The 23,602-nt window shown below is 45.9% G+C and overlaps 1 protein-coding gene across 1 annotated transcript in view; it reads right to left on the reverse strand.

Annotated features, from left to right (window-relative positions):
• FSTL4 (follistatin like 4) overlaps window positions 1–8,869 on the reverse strand; it is a 714,076-nt gene extending 705,207 nt beyond the window's left edge. The window contains exon 1 of the mRNA XM_015083153.3: window positions 8,429–8,869. The gene's annotated coding sequence lies outside the window, so the exon portion shown is untranslated. The remainder of the gene's footprint in view (window positions 1–8,428) is intronic.
• Between the last annotated feature and the right edge of the window lie 14,733 nt (window positions 8,870–23,602).

Raw genomic sequence — 23,602 nt, forward strand, 5'->3', positions numbered from 1 at the left:
AAAGGGTTTGTGTCCTCCCTGTTGCTTTCCGCATGGATTTGAGCTCACAGTTAGTGCGCATCTCTGTAAAGCAACAATCTTTTTCTAAGTTATTGGCTCGATAAATATTTCCTGATCACCTATATGTTCCAGGCATGTGCTAGGCACTGGAGACACAGCCTGCCTTCCTGGGACCTACAGTTCAGAGTAGCCGGACACAATAAAAACCCTGCATATAAGCAAATGGTGGGTCAGTGCCAATAAGGTCCAAAATCTAAAGGGGATGAAGGATTTTCAAACACTGACAAATCACAAAAGAAGGAAGAGGAAGATGAGAACTTTACCCTGAACCACATCATCTGAGTTGTTGGCTGGCTTCAGAAAGGGGAAAGTTCTGCCCCCACTGTGTTATGCTTTAACGCTCATTCTGGCCTAAGCTGGGTTTGACCCAGGGTTCTTCCCCATCGGTACAAATATCCAGGGATTCCCTCCCTGGCCAGCAGTTCCCAGAGAAAGAAAAGAGTAGGAGAATCAGGTAGTTCCCCCATTCAACTATGATGATGAATTAACTATTTTAACTTTCTGGTGAAAAGAGACAAAGATGGGGAAGGGGGGCAGTAGAGAGTGATATAGAGTCCCTTGTACTGATAAACAAACTTAAAATTCTTTTTCTATGATTTTTTTAAAGTTTATTTTTATTTAGGGGCACCTGGGTGGCTCAGTCAGTTGAGGGTCTGACTTCAGCTCAGGTCAGGATCTCACAGTCTGTGAGTTCGAGCCCCACGTCAGGCTCTGTGCTGACAGCTCAGAGCCTGGAGCCTGCTTCGGATTCTGTGCCACCCTCTCCTTCTGCCCCTCGCCCACTTGTGCTCTGTCTCTCTCTGTCTCTCAAAAATGAATAAAGGTAAAAAAAAAATTTTTTAGGTTTATTTTTATTCATTTTGAGAGAGATAGAGAGAGCAGGGGGTAGGGGGGAGACAGAGAGGGAGAGGGAGAGAATCCCAAGCAGGCTCCAAGCAGGCAGCACAGAGCCCAATGCGGAGCTCGAACTCACAAACCCTGAGAGCATTGCCCAAGATGAAATTGGGAGTCCGCCACTTAATCAACTGATTCACCCAAGCGCCCCAACAAATTTAAAATTCTAATCAGAAACTTTTTAAGGTGATTTAAAGAAAATTCCTTTATACCCTCAGGTTTGGACATACAAAGTCCAATCTTAGTATTGATCCTGTCACATACAAAAACTCCTCTGCCAGACTAATCCTTGGTCATCAGGTGTGCACCAGCAGGCCCAGTGCACCTTGGAGACTCTGAAGAGATGGGGAAACTCCCAGGAGGGAACAGTAAGATTGCCAAGAGGCTGAGTTCAGGTGCCATGCTCTAAAAACACTTCTCTCCTCTCTTATGGACACCTTTACAGCCTCCAGGAGCAGGAATGCCTCAAAGGGGTCAGCACCCCAATTTACCCTCTGTATTAGTGTCCCAGAGCTGCCATGACAAATGACCGCAAACAAGGTGGCTCAAAACAATAGGAATTTAGGGGCACCTGGGTGGCTCAGTCAGTTAAGCATCTGGCTTTGACTCAGGTCATGATCTCGGGGTTTCTAAGTTCAAGCCCTGACTCAGGCTCTGTTCTGACACCTCAGAGCTTGGAGCCTGCTTCAGATTCTGTGTCTCCCTCTTTCTCTGCCCTTCCCCAACTCCCTCTCTGTCTCTGTCTCTGTCTCTCTCTCTCTCTCTCTCAGAAATAAACTTAAAAAAACAAAACAAAACAAAAAAAAAAAAAAACAGGTATTTGTTCTCTCACTCTTCCAGAGGCTGGACATCCAAAGTCGAGGCATTGGCAGGGCCACGCTCCCTCCAGAGTGTCTAGGGCACGATCCTTCCTTGCCTTGCCCTAGCTTCTGGCCATTGCCAGCAATCTGTGGCAGTCATTGGTTCACAGCTACATCACTCCAGCCTCTCCCTCACCACACAGACATCTTCTCCATGTGTCTTCATGTGGCCTCCTTATCCTCACGTGGTCTTTGGCTTTAGGGCCCACCCTAATCCAGTACTACTTCATCTTAACTAACTATATCTGCAGATTATTTCCAAATAACATCACATTCTGGAGTACCAGGGGTTAGGATTTAACATATCTTTTGGGGATCACAATTCAACCCACAGCACTTCCCATGCACTCTGCTTTTTCTTCATCAGCTTCTTAGGCTTTGATGGGAAGAAAATTCTGGAAAGATGGCCCAGGAGCTTTGCAGGATCCTGGGCCTGGGGAGAGTGCAGGGTGTGTGGTGGCCACTGAGGATGCCCGCAGTCTGGATCCCTCTCCTCTGAGCATCTATGGAGGAAGCTGTGGAGGTCTGGGGTGTCCTCTCTTCTGGGAGTGGGTCGGGAAAGATCTCAGCCTCACAAAGCTCCTCTGGCCACAGCAACCCCCTCGCCCAGAGGAACATTGCCAGAGGCTCCGAGCCCAACAGTGAGTCACATGGGTCCCGCACTGGAAAGCGTGACGTTCCTGCTCCAGTAGCATTTTCAAGTTTCCTTCTCACAGCTTCAGATGTGGTAGGTGGAGGTGGACAGCAGTTTTGAGCTACATGAATGCAGAGGAAGTGTCAGGCTCAACAGTCCTGAATTGGGAGCGTTCTGAACACCCACCGGAAAGATGGGGTATGTGAAACACGGCAGAGAAAATGCAGCAGGAGGGGCTGGATGGGTACGGGAGCCAGCCTGCTGGAGACCATATGATCTGCATTCAGATCAGAGCCCCTCTCTGCACTATGTCGGGGGCAGGGGAAGGGGTGATTTGTTTGTCTTGTTTTTATGTTCCAGCAATGCCATTTACTCACTTTGTGGCCTTGGGCAACTAATCAGCCTCTGTCTAGTGCCTCAGTTTTCTCATCTGTCAACTGGGGGCAAGAAAAGCATCCACCTTAAAAGCTTTTGGGGAAGGCTAGGGAATGCTACCAGAATGGTTTTCCATTCACCCCCAATGTCTGTCTCCTGTCCCTTCTCCCTTCAAAGTCTCCAAAGCTCTGTTCAGGTTAGGCATAGCTAGCTTCCAGTTTAGTGATGGAGAACGAAAAGGAGGTGGGGTGAAGTGGAATGAGGTGAGATTAGGGCTGCCAGACAAGAGGGATTCCTACTTGCTACACCAGCCCCAAGAAAGGGAAACTTTTGACCACTAAAAAAAAAAAAAAAAAAAAAAAACAACCCACAACGTTGTGGGCAAGATTTCTGGAAATAGGCACATGCCTCTGCCTTTGGACCTCTGGGTCAGGAGATCCCCTTTACTCCCAAGTGGTGGTCTTTGCAGGGTGTCATTTGACAAATCACTTGATTGGCGACATACCTAAAAATTGACGTGCTGGGATATTTACTGCAGCATTAGTAATAATAGCAAAAAAAAATCCGGAAACAACCCAAATAACCTAAAATAGGGGAAGTGGTTATGTGATTACAGATCCACAGAGTAGAACATGGTGCAGCTGTTAACTCAAAGTAAGCAAGCAAAACCCTCCCCATGGATTCCCCATCCTGTGACCTGGACATGTCCACATCTAAATGCTCATGAGGTATGGGCTCTTCTGACTTCGGCTCAGGTCATGATCTCACAGCTCATGGGCTTGAGCCCCATGTCAGACTCTGTGTGACTCAGAGCTTGGAGCCCTGCTTCAAATTCTGTGTCTTTCTGTCTTTGCCTTTCCCCTGTTCACACTGTCTGTGTCTCTCTCTCTCTCTCTCTCTCAAATTAATAAGCATGTTTAAACATTTTTTAAAATATATATATGTGTATGAATGAATATATATATATACATATATACATATATATATAAATGCGCATCAAGTATGACTGGAGGGAGAGGTACAAGAACAGCAACAATGCTTCCCTCTGGGCAGTGGAGTTCTGGGGAGGATGGTTGTCTTTGTACTTTTCTACATTTTCCAAAGTTTCTAAGACAAATTACTTTTTTTTTTTTTCACAAACATGCCACTCACCAACATTGATGAGAAATGCAGCATCTGTTCTTTTTAGGGAGGTCTCTTTACTTCCCTAGAGTCATGTCATATTCTTGGGGGGGTCCTGCACAGAGCAGAAGGTTCAGGAAGGATCCTAACATCTTCTGTCTTCCCTGATTACTCCAATTTGGCATTTAGAGTGGACGTCAGCCAAACCAAGCATGCAGCCATTCTCCCTGGGTTCCTGTTCTTAGGCGGCACCCAGGCCTGGGGCCCTGGTTTCTGCTGCTTGTAAAACCTTCAGGCCAAACCGCCAGCCCCTTCCCAGGTTTAGGAAAAGTCCCCTAAGCTTTTCGGTGAAAGCAAAACAGACTCATGTCCTAAGAAACCGTCCCTGCACCGTGTGTTTTTACACACACTTCAGGAAGGTATAACGAGGACATGAGACTTTGCAGGGAAGATGCTCCAGTGTCGGAGGAGTTGGGAAAGGCCAGTGGAGGGCAGAAGAGTCTTAGCATGAGTTCCGGGAAGACACAGGGGAGTCTGTGCATCCTGCACAGGGAGGAGACAAGCAGGGAGGCATGGGGTGGGTGGTGTGGAGGCTGCTAGGGTGACAGGTGCACTGGGAGGAGCTGACTTATCAGAGTCAACGGCAGCCAAGACAACAATCCTGATCACAGGGCAGAACCATGGACACATGCAGTGTGTGACCCTGACGCCACATCTCTCCACCCAGCCCCTGGCCCCCAAGGCCATCCTGTGAGCCTGGATCCAGAGTTGCAGGAAAGAAGGAGCAGGGGGGAGAAAGAACACTGTGTGGGGCTTCCTGCCTCCCAGCAGCCTGAACTTGAACTTACTAGGGTCAGTCACCATCCTGATGGCTGGGCTTCTAGCCTTCAGACCCTGGCCCAAGGATACCCCAACATATGTGCTCTCCATTAGGCCAGAAAAATGGGGCAGTCCTCTACTGGGAATAAGTTTGACTTGGTTCAAATACAGCAGGAACAGCCTCAAGAAGTACCCATAAGAACATAACCAGCAAGAGGAGAACTTTCATTTGTCTTCCTAGGTGACCTCCTGGGCCCTGGCAGCTTCCAGAAGCCCCTCCCAAGCTCCCACTGAGCTCCCAGAACACATGGCTATCTGCTCAGTCTTGGCCTGTGTCCTTCATCCTGCCCTCAAGGCAGGCCTAATCTTACATGCTGCCTGACATGTGAGCAGCAGGTGTCAGTTCCTTGCCAGTCCACTGAATTATTCAAACAAGACAATCACATCTTCCCATGGAAGCAGGAGGCCACCTACCTCATCATCTTGATGCTATAAAGCCTGCCTCTCACAAACCCTGGTTGTGTAGTCTGTTCCCACATGCAACCCCCAAGTGGCCCTGTATGGTGTGCTGTGTCTTCCCTCCCCAGGCTTTGTGTCTGTATGACTGACACCTGTCCAGTCAGGTGCTGTGGGTTTGGCCAGCATCCTAGGGTGGGAATCCCTCTGTCACCAACAGGGTGAGTAAGAGGCAGTGAAAACTCAAGAGGGAGGCTGGGGGCCTGGATAGAGCTAAACCCAAGAGGTGAGACACCAGGCAACTGTGTGCAAGGCAGGACTGGGTCCAGGGCTCCCATGGCCAAGGCTCTGTCCCTGAGCAAGGCCCTCTGAGCCAGGCTGCCCACAGCCAGTGGGTCTGTCTGGATCACTTCCACTGTTTCTGGGCCTCTGGTAGATGGAAGACCAAAGACATGCCAAGATGGAGCTATAAAACCTCTGGCATGTTTCAAATGCTTACACTTAACAAATTACTGCTTTTAACATTAAAACCTCACTTGGAATAATTCCTGAAGTCTAAATGTGAAGAGGTGATTGTGAATGTGAGGCTTAGGCCAGAGGGCTCCCTGCCCTGGCTCCAGGCAGGGCCCTGCCTCTCCAGGAGCAGGGTTGGGGCCACATGTGCCTGACAGGGCCTGTCCCAGTGACCCCAAGGTCAGGGTGCCCCTCCCCCTCCTCCTTCTCCCCACCACCCTCCTCCTCTCCAACATTGGAGCCCCGTAAGCTGTGGAGACCTGCGGCCCTGGGTGGACCAGCTGTTCCCTGCTGGCTAAACTTCCTTGCCCCTGGGACTTGCTGGGTCGTGGCTTGCCCAGGGTGCCAGACTTCCAGCTGTCTAGCAGAGGATCTACATCACCATGTCATCACGCTGCCAACATAATCAGCAAAGCCTGCACTCATCAGGCAAGGCTCCGTATGTGAGAACTGAGGCCCATCTTTGCATCTCCTGACACGCCCCAGAGCTTTGCACATCCCCCCTCTGAAGCCTGGATGGCCTACACTGCACAGGTGCCCCTCCCCAGGAGCTCGCCCCCAGACACACACAGCCTGCCTTGCAGGTAGAGGGCGGTCTCCCTGTCCCCTTTGGGACCACATGGATGGCAGACACAATGGCACCAACCATGAGCCGGTGGTGCATCCACTGCCCTCACTGGCCAAGACTTCACCCTGGAGCACCCAGCTCTGTGTCTTCAGAACTTGCTGGCCTCAGTGGGGTCCAGCGGGCCCTTTCCATTCCCTTCAGCTGGACTCATTGGGTGAGGTTACCAGATGTTTCCAGGGAGGTGGAAAGAGGTCTCAGCTGTGGGGTATGGGTGCTTCTGTTTCTAGAGAAGTGTGAGTTTCACTATTTATTCTTTCTTCCATTCATTGCACACTGACTGCACACCCACTACATGCCAAGCCCTGTGCTAGGAGGGAGGGGTCCCTAGGAGGGATCCAGGGAGGAGCAAGCCACATACAGCCTGCCCTCACAGAGCTCCTCGTCTTGCAAAGGTAGCAAACATTCAGCCAGCAGCACACCAAGGAGTACTTCATAACTACTGCAATCTGAGGCACCAGTGCCTCTCAGGCATGCGCCAGGGGTCCTGCCCTCGGTCAGGGCAGGGGTGCAGTGGTCAGGGAAAGAATTTACGTTGGGATGTGGAGGAAGCAAGAAGAGGAGAGGGCTCTGGGCAGGGAGAGGCACACCGTGTGGAGCCTGGGCTTGTTGCTTGTGAGGTCCCCAAAGAAGCGCCTGTGGCCACAGTATGGAAAGGACAGTAGTGGGGAGGGGGGGTTACTTGAGAACAGGGTGGAGCCAGACCCCCCAGACCTGAAATGCAACCCACTTCCCAGGACTGAAATGCTCAGCTGGAATCCTCTGGGCAGGTCCCAGGCCTGACCCTGGAAGCTGGCTGCTCCCCAAACGGCCCCATCTGTGGCCTCTGCTATCTCATGGTCTCTGAGAAGAAGCCATTCAAGACAAAGAACCCCAGGGTGTCTCTCTGATCAGAAGAGTGATGGGGTACTAGGTAGGCCTGCTCCTGGTGGGTCCCCACCTCACTCCTTCAGGCCAGTCCTGCTGGAAATGCTCAGGATGCGGGGGGCAGGGAACCTGGAGGCAGGGCTGACTGGCCACACTTCAGATCCTCTGCCCCTCCCTGCACCGCCAGCACCACTAGTCACACCCCAGATGGTACTTACTTACAGCTCTGCCACTGGGTCAGTAAGCTCCGGGGGTGCTATATTTAACTTTTTTCAACACAGCTATTTATAAAATGCTGCTTCTCGGGCATGGATTGGAAGGGCAAGGGGAGTTGGGGGGTGCTCCTCCAAAAGTTGAGAGCCTCTAGAGGCCTGGGCTCAGGGCACAGAGGCTGGAGGAAATGTGGATGGTCGCCAAGGGGCACATGGCCCAAGGACACACAACCGGCAACTGGAGGGGAGGAGGCCCATGTACATGCTGAGGCTGGCCATCACTCACACTTCACTCAGCCTCAAGTCCCCTTCATCCCCTCCCATCTTCAACTATTCAAACCACAGTATCCTTCCATGTTTGACTCAGATGCCTGCCCCCCTTCTACCAAGCTTCCTTTTTGTGCCTGCCCCTTCCTTCCCCTGATGCTATCATGGCCCTGAAGCTGGCTTTGCTCCTGGCTTAAAGAAAGGCCTCTGCTCCACAGAGACAAATGGACAGCAGCTTTAGTTTTAATTTTTCTCTCACTCCCACCTGCATTCACACTCCCTTGGCTCTCCTTTCCCATCGCTTAGAGCCCTCTGGGGCAAATCCCTTAACTTTTGGAATGATTTCTCACTGTGAGGATGATCTCATCTTCAGGTAGTAAAAAGTCCTATCGAGTCCAATCTTAATCAGAACTTTAGACAACAGTGTGAATATACTTAACACTACCGCACTTACACTTAAAAATAGTCAAGATGGTAAAGTTCATGTTATATGTATTTCACCACAATTAAAAACAATTTTTTAAAACCTTTACTCTCACAACCAATTTTGGCCTTCTCATAACCCCAAGCTCAGGCCTGTGCCCCAGCTCAAGGACAAGCAGGCGGGGCATGTCCTGTAACTACATTCCAGGAGGAAATGGTTATATTAGAGTTCTCCAGAGAAACAGAACAAATAGGAGATATAAATAGAGAGAGAGAAGTTTATCATAAGGAATTGGCTCACACGAGTATAGAGTCTGGCAAGTCCAAAATCTGTAGAGTCGATTTCCCAGTTCAAAGGTCATCAGGCAGGAGAATTCTTTCACTCAGGGGAAGCCAGGCTTTGTTCCAATCAGTCCTGCAAAGGATTGGATGAGGTCCATCCACATTAGGGACTGCGATCTGCTTTACTCAGTCTGCTGATTCAAATGTTAATCTCACCTAAATGTACCTTCACAGAAACCCAAAGTAATGTTGGACCCAATATCTGGGCACCCATGGCCCAGTTAAGTTGCAACATAAACTTAACCACCCCAGGGGCATCTGGGAGGCTCAGTCGGTGAAGTGTCTGACACTTGATCTTGGCTCAGGTCATGATCTCACAGTTTGTGGGTTCGAGCCCTACATCGGGCTCTGTACTGATGGCACAAAGCCTGCTTGGGATTCTGTCTCCCTCTTTCTGCCCCTCCCCAGCTTGTGCTCACTCGTGCTCTCTCTCTCAAAATAAATAAATAAACTTAAAAAAAAAAAAACTCAACCACCCCAGTGTAAAAAGCAAAGACGCTATATAGGAGCAAGTCAGGAGGCCCAGCCTCCAACCTGCTTCCTGCCCTCACTACTGGCTGACCTCTCCAGACCTCACTTTCCCATCTCATCAGGTGAGATAAGGCCTACGAATCCCTCATCAGCTGTAAAGTGCTCTACAGCTGTGGGCTTTGGTGGTGGTGGTTGTGGTGGTGGTTATGATTACTTTAGCTGCTCTTAGTAAATGACCGGAAGGTTGCCGAGGGCCTTGGCAAGATTCCCACACACAGCTGGAGTGAGGGTGGGGGTGGGATCATTGCCAGATACCTTCCTGGCATGTTGATTTCCAGAGGAGATTTATGGGCCCTGGTAGTCATTATTTCAGGGTGACTTATCCAAAAAAAGTGCCTACGGCCTCATCATAAGTACTTATTCCACAGGAAAGTTGTTTGCAAAACACAACAGACATCAATAATGATGTTCACGGAGTTGTAAATCTTCTAAGCCTGCCTTCCCTTCCTGGGGACTAAAGCACTTGATTTGGTTCTCCAGGAGCTCAGAAGTTTCCAAAATGATAACAGAATCCCAAAGTCCATTAAGCAAGGTAATTTACAATAGTGGCAGGCCAAATTCAGGGAAATACATTAGAGCATTTTCCCATTTGGCTTCTAGGAAAGACATTATTCTAAGCATGCACACAATGAATGCTGTTTGGTGACAACGAGGACATCAGCTAGCTCCCCTAATGAGTTTATTCATCCCCTAAACCATGCAATGCGTTAATTTTGAGTAAAAGTTGTGCCACCAGATAAGATTCTCAAAGCCCTGACATGGACATGTGGGACCTCATTTCTGGCCCATTAATGGCATCACTGGACATTGTAACAAGGCAAAGAGGGGGAAAATGTCAACTTCTTTTAGAGCTCTGACTCAGACCTTAAGCTATTGCTTGCAAAGGTGTGAAATAAAGAAGCAATTCCAAATTTTGTACTGCAGAAGCTTCTAGAGGCCTTGCAGAGTGCTCTGGGAGAGGAATAAAACATAAATTGCTATTTGTGAAATTGCTACATTTTTCTCATTTCTCATGTTTTAAATGAGAACTGAAAGTTTGGCTTCCTTCTCTGCTGCTTTCTCCAGGTGGCACGGTCATCCCACCTGCCTTTCCAGGTGTGGTCAAGAAAGGAGGCTCCCACCAAGAGAGAAAAAAAAAAAAAAAAGATTTACCTAAGGTATCCTGTGGCCCAACTATGGAGCAACCCAAAGAGATTGAAGAGAAACTAATTTATGACTCAGTACTTAATGAGAGCTCCTGCAGTATACCTTTATTGCAAAGGACAGAAAACCAACTCCAAGTGACTTAAGCAGAACAAAGAATTTATTGGTAACTGGGATCCATCCTCCCAACCAGGATAGTAAACTCCGTCTTCACCTGTTGGCTCAGCTTCTTGAGGAGCCCAAAATGGCCAGGTGGCAGTCTCAAGTTCCAGTTACACGTTATCTTTGTTTTGTTTGCTGGTGGAAGCATTCCTCCCTCAGAAATCAAGACTACAAAACAAGCTAAGCCCAAAGTTGCAGGGCCATGAAGCAAAAACCATTCCGGGAGAGTACTGGGTAGAGTAGCGAAGGGAGCTGTTCCCGCATTCACCTCTTGATTTTCAGATCCCTGGATTCTGAGAATCCAGCATGGTTGGTCCTTGATTCAAAGCAAACACTGCATCTAATAAAGATAAATTCCCATTCTTTCAGGATGTTGTCTCCCAACTGGAGCTAATCATGAATATTCTAAAGGCTATTCCACTATTACACTGAGTTGAATCATCGAAATCACTGATTTTATAAGTCAAAAACAATTGAACATTAGCAATTTCACATGGTTCAACCTCTTATCAGGCCAACTACTTCTGGGTAATGGGGCACATGATGAGACCAGTGAATTCCTTGGGCATGCACCCATTGCAGTGCTTCTTTTACAGTGTTGAAGTGAGTTCCTTAGTGGGAAGCAATGTTGGAGGAGTACCTTAGTGGTACTTGGAAGTGGTATTTAGTGGTACTAGTGGCACTTAGAAGGCATTCCATATTCCAAATTGCAATCCCCACCATGGTGGAAGGAGTCAAATATCCCAAGGAATGATACTATATCAGGGACTTAGCACTGGTCTCTGTTGCTGGTAGGTTAAGCACTTAGCAGCGGTGGTGATAACCAGATCAGCCTTGAAGAAGACAAGTTCAGGTTTGGAGTCTCTGTGCTGTCTCCATTCCTTCCATCATGGGTTCTCACTGGGGAAAGAAGTTGACAACTTCTATACAGAACATGTCATCATGTCCACCTGACTACTGAAAGCCTCCTTGTAGTGGATGCAACTTGGTAAGCACCCACAGGAGACACAAAAGTTTTCATGCTCAGTGCCCTTCCTGAGAGATATATGCATGTACCTCTTATCCAGATTGCCACCAATTTCTGACCCTATTCTTTCCAAGTCCTGGATCATCCAGCCTACCTATTAGCCATTACCCATGAATTAGAGTAGATTCACACTTCAGGCCACCTTTGAGTTCAGAACAACCTCTGAGTCCTTTTTCTGAAGTTCTGTCCACTTAGAGAATTTCTTTTCACCACTTTCTTTCAGAAATACTCCTTATTACAGTTTCTGCTGCAGCAATCCTCTTCCAGAATGTGCCAGCATACCTTCCGGAGTCTTCTGTAAACTACACCCAATTTTCTTTTCCCTCAGTTAACTATACGTTATAAGAAAGTCCCCATTTGGCCATAGGTGCGGATTGAGGAAAAGGAGGGAATGCAGTAAGAGTATCTACTCACTCTTGCCTTACTTATTCATGCAATTATGTGTACTCTCCACTTCTTTTCAGGGAGAGTCCCTATTTGAGGGACTGTTACTGTGCAAGCCCGACTTAGGAGTGATGGTCAAATAATACCCAGTGCATGACGGGCAGCTCACACTGACTATTCAAGCATCTAGTCTATCAGGGGTAGGAAGGCAGGGGCTATTTCTCAAGTCCTAGAGAATAGTTATTCACATAAGAAAGAACAGCTTTTCTTCAAAACCCTAACAGTAGATGCCCTGATTCCCCAAGTTGGGCTTACTAGAGTCTCCCTACAGCATCCTTATTTACCATAGACAACCTCAAGTTCATTTGATCTGCTGGGTCCTAAAGCTTCATGTCAGAGCTTCCTGTACTGCTGCCTGGACCTCCTGCAGAGTCTTCTCTTGCTCTGGGCTCTACGCAAAACTTTAAGCCTTATAAATTAATAAATAGGTCAGAGCAGCATCCTAGCATGTAGTACATATTGCTTCCAAAATCCAAAAAGGTCCCAAGGCACTGTGCCTCTTTAAAGGTCAGGGATGAAAATGGAGCAACTTCTCTTCCACTTTGGAGGGAATATCCCCATATTCTCCAAACTACTGGACTCCAAAAAATTTAAGAGAATTTTCACGGGGTTACTCTCTCACCCTCTGGCTTGTATGTGTCTTGAAGCTTTCTAAGATGCTATGTGCTGCTTATCAGGCCCAACCAGCAAGCTCTCATCAGGGCAGTGGATCCGTGTGATGTTCTGTGGCATGTGAAGATGGCCACGACCCTTACAGTCCACATTACAGTCTGAGATGACACCACCAAGGTGCCCTGTCAACAGGGTTTCTGACAAGTAAAGTATGTGTCAGATTGAAAACCTACATACCAGGTGCCAGGGTTTGTGTTGATCTGTGCCCATAAAGTTACCACAACTAGAAAAGTGGCCACAATTGGAATCACCAACTAATTTAGGTTTACAATAATGCATAGTAATTTTCTAAGACCCACCATCTTTCTGCACTGGCCAAAAAGATGAGTTAAGTAGATATATGACAGTAACCACTATCCCTACACCCTTCAGGACCTTTCATGTTAATCTCTGAAATCCTCCCCCTATCCCCAACTCCTGTCAAAAATGCAGTATTGTTTTGGCTTACTATCCTTGTAGGAAGGGGAGAGCTCACAACAGTTCTTACTCACAGGTCAGGATGCTACGTGATGATTCCACCAGTTGCAGAACGTGTCTCTGCCCACTATACATTTGGAGACCAAGGTAATATCACAGAGTAAGGCCATGGACTCAACGTGAGATGAAGTTTGTTCAAAACTTCATTCATCACCTGACCACCATAAATCTTTTCTTTGACTGGTAGGCTACAGTGCCATTTTGAGTCCCCAGGATTTAGTAAAAATTAAGATTCCGTGTCGAGTGGCCCCAAAAAGGACCGTGTATTTCCTTAGTCTACACTCCCCCTGGTAAATGGCAATGGACCCCACTGGGGAAGGAGTATGTTTGCAGGACACACTTAAACATGCTGTGGCATTGTTGTAGATTTCTTCCTCAATGGGTCCAAGAACCCCCTTCAACCATGTGGTTTGTGCTGATGTGAACTGTCTTAAGTCTGGGCAACCTCATGAGAGACCACGGCTCTCCACCGTGGGGACTGAAGCTTAGCTTCTGGCCACTGGATCTAGGCTGTGCTATAATTACCAAGCCCCATGTGGCTCCACATCAGATGGGTGTAACCAGCTGGGGTGGAGACAGATCTGAAGCTTGTTTCTGACTCCTATGCCTGCCTTCTCTGGGCCTTTTCCCCAGCTGGGGCCTCAGAAACTGTCTCCCTGAAAGACCTTCCAGTTAAACTCTCCACACTTCAGTTTCCACCTTATATAATGGAGACCTTGAAGAAAGTAGATAAGATATATTTTAATATATATATTTAATGTATCTATACATAATATAATCTATAGTATATATAGCAGGTGCATCCTAGGGCTCCTGTGAAAGTTAAAGTGGGTAATCCATGTGATGCAAGTAGTGTTAAAGTGCTCAAAACTGCCAGACATCAATATCATCATTATTATTGCCATTATTCTTATTACTTTAAACCAGGTCCCAACCCATCTACCAGGTCAGGAATCAGGGAATATGTCCTCCTAAGCTGCTACTCAGGCACTGAGTGGCAAATCTCTCAAAAAGGACTTGGGTTGAGTATGTGTACAGACACATAGCTTCCTGAAATTCAAGAACTTTGTGCAGCGAAGGCCAGTCCGAGGTGAGGCCTGGTGGTGGGAACCAAAAGGCCCAGAATGTGGGCATCACCTTGACCATGCAGACGTTTGACAGTTGGTACACTTTCTGATTGCTCTTTTCCTACTGGCTACCAGTAGGCCAATAGCTGGAGAGGGGAGGGGAGTTAGCACTCTGCGATAGATTAGCACTTTCTTTTCACAGGGGCCTAGAAAATAGGAGTGGAATTCGGAGAAGCTATAAAGATAATTTGGGGCCACTTTGAACATCTGAACCCAAAGCACTTCTACAACCCAGAGGTTGGGCAGCCCCATCAATCTGCAAGTCCATCGGAGTTAGAGCCTCAAACGTGGGCTGAATGGAGGCACCCAGCACCTGAACCCTCATGGAAGTTAATCCAGGAGGTCTCCTACCCCACCCTTGCTGGGCACAGACACGGAAAATTCCTCCTCAAAGTAGAAAGTCAGCCTTCAGAGTCCTGAGCCGGCCCTGGTATTATAAGAAATGTCTGTGGAGTCATTCCTGCGACGCTCCTGCCTGTTCCCCAAAAGCACGAGACCACAGAGACAGCTGGGTCAACAGAAACTGCCCAGAGTGAGAGCCAGCTCTCACCTCACCTTCTGACCTTGGCCCTCCACAGGCAAGAGAGGTCAGAGCTGACCCAACCATGTTGCATAGTCGTCTCATCCCTTCCCCTTTGGGAATGACACCATGGTTGCAATTGGCTCCCAGGCTGTGGGGACAACAGGACTTTTTCACAGGCCTCTGACTAAGAAGCTCTAGACAGCCTAGGGATTTACCTACCATCCCAAATGGGCAACCAATCTTCCAACTGTATGCCTTCCACTAACGTATATAACACATCTGGGCATCGGTGCACCCCCAATCTCTAATTCCTACTAAGTGGCTCTCTGGTTTGGGAAACTGTGTATCTCTAAGGAAGCAAGGTACCAAGTGCTTGCCATAGAATCTGCATTGCCAACAGAGGCCAAAGCTCTTTCTCCAAGCTTATGCCCTTTGGCCTCTATGGAATCAGAGGAAACTGGGAACTGAACACAGAATGACATGACTTTGTTACTGACAGACCCCAAGTGCCCCAGCCTGGGGGACAGGCGGGAATGTAGCTGTGAATCATTTCACCCTGTTGCCTGCGGGAGCCTCGGAACCCCTGTTAGAGTCGGAAGCCTTCTTTCAGGACCTGCAGAAGCTCCAAAGTTTCACTTTTTCGGACAACATCGGTAGAGGGTAGCCCCTTTATAGTGTAGTCACACTACCCCCTGCTGGACAGAAGGCAGCATGACAACAAGTGCCATGGCCAGCACTTGTGGACATGTGCCAAGAGCCTGCTGTGGGCAAGGCACCAGGGGTCATTGTGAGTCAGGGAAGAAGAGATCTAACACACCCCACGTGAGGGGGACTTAGAGAAACAGAAGGGGGATGATGGCCAGAGCAGAGCTGGGAGACATCAGGAGAGGCACAAATAAGCCCTGCACTTCCTGACTGCCCCAGCTGTCTCTCACAGCTGCTCAAAGTGGTCCTGTGCACAGGCCCCTTCCTCAAGGTTGGAGGGGCAAAAGCCACAGGTAACCCCCATCATGTGCAAGAGCCCCTCCCCCTTCCTCAGGTCTGGCCCCAACCACCCCAAAACAAGCACCTTTGGGTGCCGAGACCTCTCAGCCCAGACTCCACTAACAGACCCTGCGCAAGCCCGCTTCGTCCCTGCTCTGCAAACATTTGCTGAGTCGTCCCAGCTTAATTTAAGCTTGTAGTGGATCAAACCCTCAAGCGAGCTAACATGACCTCGCTGTTTTCATTTTCATCAAGATAAGAAAATGCCAAGATAAGTAATTGTCAGAGTTAATAATTTAACAATGCAATAGACCTTGTAATTAAAAATAAGCTGAAGGAGAGCACAAAGTGATTGTAATAATGTTTCAAGGGCCAATTATACAAAATCCTCCTCTCACTGTGCCAGGAGAGCCAGAAGGGAGGGATCAGACTCATTGGGCTTAGAGTGCTTCATGCATCATGAAAACCCTTTCCTCAAAGTCTGGCCTTTCAGAATGCTTTGAATACATTTGGCCAATACTGGCTCACATCTCAATATTTTATTTATTTATTTACTTACTTATTTACTTATTTATTTATTTATTGGGATGGGTGCAACTCTTTGGGGGGAGGTACGTTGTTGTTTTTTACTTGAGTCAGAAGCAATTGTAAATTCCCCCTTTCTCTCCCTCCCTCTCCCCTTCTGGGGCATTCCTGGAGAGTCCAAAGCACCTTTTCTTTTCTTTTCATTCCTTTTCATTCCTTTTCTTTCCTTTTCAGTTTATTTATTTTGAGAGAGAGAGAGAGAGAGAGAGAGAGAGAGAGAGAGAGAGAGAGAGAAAATCCCAAGCAGGTTCTACACAGTCAGCACAGAACCCAACATGGGGCTCAAACTTACCAACCGTGAGATCGTGACCTGAGCTAAAATCAAGACTTGATGCTTAACCAAATGAGCCACCCAGGGGCCCGCCTCCTGCTAAGCACGTTTTCTAAGCCTGGGCTCATTACTCCCTGATGAGCCTTGGTTAGCATTACCAAGTGGTTTACTTGTTTGGTACAACAGAGCAGGTTGATAGAAGTATCCCTTTCGTGACAAGGATTCACACCCACTCTCCCAAGAGGAGGTTTGTAACCAGCACTTGGGAATGTCACAGCTCATGTTTCTGCCAACCTTTAATGATGGTGATTCAGTTCCCTCTGCTTCTCAGGGAAGGTTCTGGCCTCCTGATTCAACAATCCCATTCCAACTACAAGACACAGCATAGCACGCAGACCACATACTTCCACTTAGAGAACTTCTTCTAAGATATCTTTTCCAGACTGAATTATTTCATCTTTAAAATTTTTTTAATGTTTTATTATTTTTTAATGTTTTATTTTTGAGAGAGAGAGAGAGAGAGAGAGAGAGAGAGACAGAGTGCAAGCTGGGGAGGGGCAGAGAGAGGGAGACACAGAATCTGAAGCAGGCTCCAGGCTCTGAGCTGTCAGCACAGAGCCCAACATGGGGCTCGAACTCACGAACCGTGAGATCATGACCTGAGCCGAAATGGGATGCTCAACCGACTGAGCCTCCCAGGCACCCCTATTTCATCTCTGAATCAACAAATTTCCATCATAGTTAATTCTGACAATCAGACAAAATCTATGACAATGGATTTTCCTCAGCCCCCAAAAAACAATCTGTGTTTCCTCAAAACTCTGTGCCTGCCCATGGAAGAGCACTGTATATGTGAGCATCATCATGCCAGGGACAGTGGATACAAGTAAAAAAGAGCTATGGAACCTGGGGAAGGGTCAGAGAGAGAGGATGGGAAAACCAGGACAAGGAATGCTCAAAGGCATTGTACAAGCATGTGGTCCAGAACTGGAGGCTTCATCTACCAATGTGGCCAAGAGAACCCAAAAATGACACCCAGCAGGCAAGACAGCCCTGCCTGCCTTCCCTTATTCTATGACTCCAGGCCCCCAAGCCAGAGGGCTCACAGGAACATGACTGAGAAAAGAAGTCAGAGATATATTTGTAAACCTACTTTTTAAAATGTCCATGGGCACCTGGCTGACTCAGTGGGTTAAGCCTCCAACTTCAGCTCAGGTCATGATCTCATGGTTTGTGGGTTGGAGTCCCATGTCAGGCTCTATGCTGACAGCTCAGAGCCTGGAGCCTGCTTTAGATTCCCTGCCTCTCTCTCTCTCTCTCTCTCTCTCTCTCTCTCTCTCTCTCTGCCCTTCCCCTGCTTGTGCTCACACTATTTTTCTCAAAAATAAATAAACATTTTTTTTTAATTTTATGTGCAGAAATCATCTTTGGAAACCTAGGAACTCTCTGGAGTCTTGGGACCATTAGGACCATTAGGTCCTGCAAAGACTTTGCTTCAAAAGAAACTACATTTTCAGAGAAAACACCAAGACTTTACATGAGGGTGGTGGGTTCACTTATCCAAAGGACCTCTATATCTGCAATGTTCATGCTGGCCAGCAGTGTCCCCACTCTAGAGGGAGGTTCATGGCATCTATAATAGAAATTTCCCTTTTCTGCCTATGAGAAACCCAACCACAAACCGCAGGTGAAAGGAGGGCAAGAAGAGACGGCCCCATCCGAAGAGTAACTCAGGGAAGGAGTTCAAAGGTCCACACCTGACCTTACAACATGGGATGAGCATCTCAACCTTAAACATTTACCTCTTGGAGAAAGAAAGAGTCCTCAGCACTCCAGAAAGGCCAGATCATGTTCATGTCTTTAGCCATGGAAACATAACCAGGCATGAGCTCTTGAGAGGGCCTGTTCTAAGAGTATATGGGTAGGTTAAACAAGGTTAGAGGTCCACCTCAAAACAGTGCTTCACTCCAAAATGAAATCTTTGGGTACTTTTCTAGAAAATACATTCAGTTTGTATGTTCTTTTATTCAAATAGACACGTGGGAAAGATGAGCTTGTTGCAATGTTTTTCCTCAGTTTTCCTTGGAACCAAGATTTGACCCCAGAAGCCAACTCCAGCATCATGTCTTTGATGAATCTTCCCCTCATCCTGTACATACAGAACCCAATACAGGGCCTGGCTCAGTATAGGCAATCATTAAGTGTCTCTTCAATGAATGAGGTGCCTGTGGGCTCTTGGAGCTTGGTGAGATGCCAAGCTTCATGTTCCTCTGTAGATACAGCATGTCTCAGAGTAACTTCTCTGTTTTGGTGTTTGACTTGGCTGTGCCTCCTTTCTAATGGGCTGAAAGACATCCCTTGTGTGTCCTTCTCTGCTGGAACATGGTTTATTATATGGCTTTTTGCCTGCAGGCCCAAGGCCAGGGGTCTGGTCCATGTGCTAGTCACAGCAGCAAAGAAGCCAAAGAGACCGTTATGAAAATGTTATGCTACCATCCACCCTCAACCAAGCAACAGGGCAACCTTAACTTCCTTGCTGCAAAAGGGCAATACAGGCAGAACTAAGTTTTTAATGAGAAATGAACATATTATTTGCCAACAACAATAAGGGGAATGGCTTCCAGGTTCCAAGAGAATTTTGCCATCAGTGCTTATGTAGTATACATCTCTTCATTTGGAGCATGCTAAGGATATTGGAGGTGTAAGACATATATCTGTGTACTTGAAGAGCCTAACAAGTGATCACCCTATTGTCCATAGGAACCTGAAAAAGGCAAAGGGTCAGAGAAAGTGACTGGCTCTGCCTGACATCTGTCTCAGTATCTTTGCCAACACATGATCCACTTCATCAAGAAAAAAAGAGGAAAACTTCTGCCTGTAACTATGATGGAGTAGCTAACAGCACTCTATCCCTCCCACCATAAACAACTATAAACCTAGAATATATATATGATTCTAGGCAGGGACATATATAAATATATATGATTCAGGCAGGGACAGCAGGAAGTTTAAGACTGATCCCTGAGAGGCACACCTGAGTGGCTCAGTCAGTTAAGTGTCCTGCTTTGGCTCAGGTCATGATCTCATGGTTTGTGATTTTGAGCCCCACATCAGGCTCTGTGCTGACAGCTCGGAGCCTAAAGTCTGATTCAGATTCTGTGTCTCCCTCTCTCTCTGCCCCTCCCCCACTCATGCTCTGTCTCTTGCTCTCTCTCTCAAAATATATATATACATTAAAATAATAATAATAAACACTGATCCTTGAGAGAGGGAAAACTCATAAGGTCAGCTGCACAATCACTCAACCATCCAGCTGTCTGACTGAGGCCAATTGCCCAATCATGTTTCAAAGAGCTAAAGTCTAAGTAGAGCATGGTAGTACCACTAAGATGAGGAGGCAAAGATCATAGTTTAGAGCAGCTAATGGAGCTATCATCTGAAAGTTAGGTCTTTGGAGAGAATAGAGCTGTATATATATGGAGCCCAGTTGGTCAATGGACGGGTTCCTTGTAAATCTGTGGTTGACAGCTAGGCTATACATGTGTAGAAGAGGACTGCCCGAGGCTTGCCAGAAAGTAGCTGCTACTGGGTTGAGAGCAAAAGTGTTAAGGGAAATTGGTGCTATGGCACTGCCAAAGCGAAAAAAAATCTCATTAACACATGTTAATACCATATTAACACTCCTGGAAGTCTGCTGAGACATCCAGAAATTCATGAACTAAAATAACTGAAATTCACTATGGGAGTTCAACAGCAGATTTGGGTAGGCAGAAATAAAATCAGCAAACTTAAAGATAGGACCACTGAGAGGCACCTGGGTGGCTCAGTCGGCTAAGCATCTGACTTTGGCTCAGGTTATGATTTCACAATTCATGGGTTTGAGCCCCACGTCAGGTTCTGTGCAGACAGCTCAGAGCCTGGAGCCTGCTTCTGATTCTGTGTCTCCCTCTCACTCTGCCCCTCCCCCACTTGTGCTCTGTCTCTCTAACTCAAAAATAGGACCACTGACATTATCAAGTCTAGAGAGCAGGAAAAAAACAAACAAACAAACAAATAAATAGCATCTAAGAGACGTGTGAGACACCATCAAGCACAGCAACATTGTGAGGATCCTAGAAGGAGAAGAGAGAAAATGAAGCAGAAAGACTATTTGAAGAAAAAAACAGCTAAAAACTTCCCCAATTTGATGAAAAACATGAATCCTCAAATCCAAAAATCCAAGACGCTCAAGGAACTCCAAGTAGAAGAAACTCAAAGAGATCCACACTGAAAACACATTAGAATCGAATTGCTGAAAAACAAAGACAAAGACAGAATCTTGTAAATAGCAAAAGACAAGCAACACATCACATACAAAAGACCTTCAATAAGATTAACAGTTAATTTCTTATCAGAGACCAATGGAGCCAGAGACAATGGGATGACATATTTAAACTGATGAAATTTAAATTTTTCAACCAATAATTCTACATCCAACAAAACTGTCCTTCAAAAATAAGAGAGAAACCAAAACATTCCCATATAAACAAAAGCTGAGAGACCTCAGTACTATTAGACCTGCTCTACAAGAATGTCAAGAGGATTCTTTCAGATTGAAATGACAGGACACTAGACAGTAACAAGAATCTATATAAAGAAATAAAGATGCCTAGTAAGATAAATATATAGACAAATAAAAAGCTACTATTATATTTTTCATGTATAACTCCACTTGTTATTTCCTACAGGATTTAAAAGACAAATACATAAAAAATAATTATAAATCTATGTAACTGGGCACACAATTTATATAGATGGTATTTGTGACACAACAAAATAAAGGAGGGAGGACAGAGCTATATAAGGGCAGAGCTTTAAAATAGATTGTTACAAATTCAGGATCATAAATATAATCACATTGTAATCATAAAGAAAATATAGGATACATACATACAATGAGAATAGATTCAAAGCAGTTCACTACAAAAAAAATCAACTAAACACAAAAGAAGGCAGTAAATGGAAGAATGAAGGACAAAAAAAAGTATAAGACATATAGAAAACAAATACAAAATAACAGAAGTCTTTCCTAATCAGCAATTTTTTTTAAGTTTAATTATATTGAGAGAGTGTGTGTGCACACACACAGAAGAGGGGCAGAGAGAAAGGGAGTGAGAAAATCCCAAGCAGTCTCTGCACTATCAGATTGATGTGGGGCTCAATCTCACAAATCACAAGACCATGATCCAAGCCAAAACCTACAGTCGGATCCTCAACCAAATGAGCCACCCAGGTGCCCCATTATCAGCAATTATTTTAAATGTTAATGGATCAAACTTTCCAAGTGAAAAGGCAGAGATTGGTAGGATGGATGTTTTATTTTAAAGCTTTATCCAAATACATGCTGTATAAACAAGAGGTTCACTTTAGATCCAAAGACATCAATATGTTGAATGTGAAAAGACAGAAAAAGATATTCCTTGCACACAGTAACCAAAAGAGAGCTGGGATACTTATAGTGATATCCAAAATACATCCAGTTAAAATTTGTTGAAAGAAACAAAGAAAGGTATTATATATTGAGAAAAGGGCCAGTTCAGCAAGAAGATATAACAATTATAAACATATATAAACCAAACAACAGAACCTCAAAACATATATAGCAAACAACAGAATTGAAAGGAGAAATTGACAGCTCTTCAATAACAACCACTTTCAGTAATGTATAGAGGGGCACCTGCCTGGCTCAGTCAGTAGAGCATGCAACTCCTGATCTTGAGGTCATGAATTCAAGCCCCACACTCAACCATAGAGATTACCGAAAAACACATACGTACATAAAAATAATGGATAGTCAGACAGAAGATCAATAAGGACTTGAACAACACTGTAAACCAATAAAATTTAACAGACATACATAGAACACTCTATCCATCAGCAGCACACACATTCTTCCCAAGTATACATGGAGTATTATCCAGGAAAGACCAAATATTAGGTCACAAAACAAGTCTCAATCAACTTTTTAATTGAATTTAAACAAACTATTTTCCCAACCACAATGGAATTAAGCTAGAAATAAATAATTCAAAAAAGAAACTGAAAAAATCACAAATATGGAGAGATTTTAAAATATACAACACCAATGGGTCAAACAAGAAAGTACAAGATAAATTAGAAAAGACATAAAAATGAATGAAAATGACAAACAACATACTACAACATATGGGATGCAGAGGAGGCCATGTTCAGAGAGAAAAGTATAGATGTAAATGCTTGCATTAAAAAAGAAGAAAAATTTCAACTTTATACCTTGAAGAACAAAAGGAAGAAGAAGAAGAAGAAGAAGAAGAGGTAGAGAAGGTAGAGGAGGTGGAGAAGGAGGAGAAGGGGAGGAGGAGGAGGAGGGGAGGAGGAAGGAGAAGGGAAAGGGGAAGAGGAGGGGGAGAGGGAAAAGGAGAAGAAGGAAAAGAAGGAGGAAGAGGAAGAAGGAGAAGGGGAGGGGAAAGAGAAAGGGGAAGAGGAGGGGGAGGAGGAGAGAAGAAAGAGAAGAAGAAAAAGAAGGAGGAGGAGGAGGGGGAAGAAAGCAAATTAAACCCAAAGGCAGCAAAGGGGGTGTCTGGCTGGCTTAGTCAGTACAGCATCTGACTCTTGATCCCAGGGTCATGAGTTCAAGCCCCATGCTGAGGGCAGAGATTGCTTAAGAAAAAAAAAAAAGCTAGCATAAGGAAGAAAATAAAGATTTTAAAAGAGGTAAAGAACAGAAAAATAATAGAATCAATGAAATTAAAATTCCATTCTTTGAAAAGATAACAGAATTGACAAAACTTTAGCTACACTGACAAAGAGAAAAGAGATAAGATACAAATAGCTAAAATCAGAAATTAGGGAGGGGGAGCTAAGACGGTGGAGTAGTAGGGGGACCCTAGTCTTGCCTCGCCCCTAGAACACAGATAACTATCAAAACATTCCAAACATCCAAGAGATCAATCTGAATGGTGAGAGAACAAACTGCAGAACTAGAGAGAGAAAAGAAGCTACATCATGGAAAGGTAGGAGGTAGGGAGTCGTGATTCCAGGAAGAAAAGAATCGAGGGTGCTGCAGAGGGGAGGGAGCCTTGATTTTGGAGAGAGGAGAGAGACAGAGACAGAGAGAGATAGAGAGAAGGCAGCATGCAGGGAACTGCATCAGAGAAACACTTACCTAA

Source organism: Acinonyx jubatus, chromosome A1 (assembly GCF_027475565.1).
Source record: "Acinonyx jubatus isolate Ajub_Pintada_27869175 chromosome A1, VMU_Ajub_asm_v1.0, whole genome shotgun sequence".
NCBI lineage: Eukaryota > Metazoa > Chordata > Mammalia > Carnivora > Felidae > Acinonyx > Acinonyx jubatus.